Consider the following 2,924-nt stretch of genomic DNA (forward strand, 5'->3'; position numbering starts at 1 on the left):
TATAAATAAATTTACCTCATATAAAAAGTTCCTAAGAGTGGGAACAACTCAGTGCAATACGGCGTTTGGATAGTGCACAATTATCATATAAAAAGTCATCAGCAATATTTCCAATAACTCAGAGTTAAGTAAATTGTTTTAAATAAATTACTTTTAACAATAGTTTACAAACAAAAAATGAATACGAATTTATATTTTCATTAAACGACAGCCATAAATTACCATTAAACAACCCTTTGTGTAGTTATATACATCATACATAATATCATATGATATAAAATATACCTAGTTAGGTGCCCCTAACCTGCGGATTACTGGCGGCAGCAACGAAAATATTCGGTACAAATAATTTCGTTGCCAGTGTACCCACATAATATGTATATACTATATTATAGGTACCTATCCAGTATCATTGCATCCAATATTTGTAGGCATATGCGATATCATATTATGATTATTTTATAGGCCTATACACGTGGGTATGGATGGGGGATTCCGATTTCCGAGTGCCTCGAACGCCGCACCACCAGTCACCACCACCACCACCACCGGCATTGGTCACTGCTGATTTGCATATTTTACTCGCGGCATACTGGCAGGCGCATAATATTATATTGTTTTATTTATCGTAATTAAAAAACACCGGCGCCGAATCGAAATGCCATTGTGTTCGACAAACGTATACGAGTATGTACAGCAGGAAGGTACTACGTAATAAGGCATTTCACTATGCTTCAGGTATAAGGTACCACAATATATTAATACGACGAATCAAACAGAATACATAATATTACTGTGAATGTTCGAAACACACACCGCCACGTGTAGAGGTTACAATAAATTATAATAGTGTAATATTATTGTGGTAAATCCGACGTCCAACGAAATATTACATAAGACGTGTCATTGTTAACAATGTAAAATTGTTTAAATGTCAACAATGTTATGCATTGTTTAAATGCATAGTTATTATTATTATTATTTTTACTTTAGCCCTGGTGCAACTCGGTGTGAGCAAACCTATCGTTTCGTCACCGAAGTACCTACACTTGGTCAGGATTACACCTAGCCCAGGAACGGCCGACGTCCCGTATTTCAACTGTATAATTGCCCAGTTTCCCCGCGGAAAATGCAGGTTAACACTTAACACCAATAAAGTTAGGTAATCTCCCGCATTGACAGTGTAAGCTTCAAAACGAGATAAAGTTAAGCTCGTGTACATACAAACTTTTATTAAATGAAAGAAAGTTTGAAAAATTAACATTTCTTTAAAAGTGACATATTATTTTTTTTAAATATCAATCTTGTAATATGATGATTTATGAATTATGAAGCAATATTACTTATAAAAATCAATAAATAAACATGAAAAATAAAAATAATTTTAACACAAAAATCTTTGAAAAAATAGCGACTTCGTATTTTGGATACATCTCAATTGCTGTAAGAACAACTAATGAGGAATCTTATATTAAATTGCAAAGTAATTGACTACGGAAAAACATTAAAACGACATAACTATGATATTATACATAGTATCCTTACCTGCTGGAATAAATCAAAAACTTTAAATGCCAATAAAATAGCACAAAAAAAGTTATAAAATAATAACATGTCTAAAAAATATTTTTATAAATGCTAGTCGAAAATGCCATATCTTTAAGGGTTTTCATATTTTAATTATAAAAAAAAAGTTAGGTTAGGTTTGGTTATAGTTTAATATATAAAAATGAAGACTCAAATATTCAATGAATGTGATGTGAAAGACCTAGGTATTTGAAACACTTGTAGGCTGTGTAGGATGATGCGATTTTTTTAAAGTTAAATTAATGTTAATTGTGTGGCTATATTCGGCCGTCCAAGAGGCGAGACCATTTTTCTCTAAAAAAGTAGAAATGTACTTTTCATTTTCCTCCTGTGTATTAACACTGATATAGTTTATACACACTGTTTAATATATTATGTTATTATATGTATAGGTCGTCATAGATAGGTAATCAAGAAATTTAAGATTATTTCTAAACTATATTTTAATTTTAAGTTATTATAACTCTAAATTGTTATAAACAATTAAATTTTACTATACTAATCACAATAATTTTTAATTTTAATTTATTTAATATTTAATGTTTATACTGACACTTACATGAAAATATATAGCTCCTTATAAGTGTAGGCGGGGTTTGGCCGCAGTCACTAACGTATGCTGAGGTCAAGCATCGTCCAGCATAGCTGTCCCTCAGATGGGTGACCACCTTGGTTGTTGGCGACAAATACTTGCCTTACATAAAAAAAAAACATGTGTTCCAATCGTAAACTTCCAGATACCCAACAGCCCATGTTGCCGAGGGTGTAATAAGTATACAGATAATAATTTAAAACCAAAAATACCGTCGTGAAACCATTACATATATATAAAACAATTTCAAACCAAAGATACTATAATGTGGAACCATAGCGAGCCTTGTGATTTTTTTATACCTACATTAGTACGTCTGTATGACTGCGTATGTAATTTATATCACGCATATGGCATACCATATGTCCATGATAAATAGTTTATAAAATAATACTGCAGAATAAAATATTTTTTTAAGCTTACCAGCTATCACTTTATCAGTATATGATAAAACATTTAGACATTGTCCCGGCCCAAGGCCCCCGGGTTGTATTTTATCTTTCGGAGCACTTGCTGGTACATATTATTATAATATAGTTGATGTTCTACTGGAGTCTAAGCACGTGACAATGTGATAAAATATAGTGTCGTGGTGCCTACCACATTCGCCACAGATAACACGTTCTTCATTAGGGCCCGGAAGTACAGGATAAGAAATGTTACGCACAAATAGATAAGCAAAACATATTACATTTTATACATATTATTATATGCATGTTTGTCAGAGAAGATTTTACATAGAAAC

This window comes from Myzus persicae, unplaced genomic scaffold (genome assembly GCF_001856785.1).
Source record: "Myzus persicae strain clone G006 unplaced genomic scaffold, MPER_G0061.0, whole genome shotgun sequence".
In the NCBI taxonomy this organism is placed as follows: domain Eukaryota; kingdom Metazoa; phylum Arthropoda; class Insecta; order Hemiptera; family Aphididae; genus Myzus; species Myzus persicae.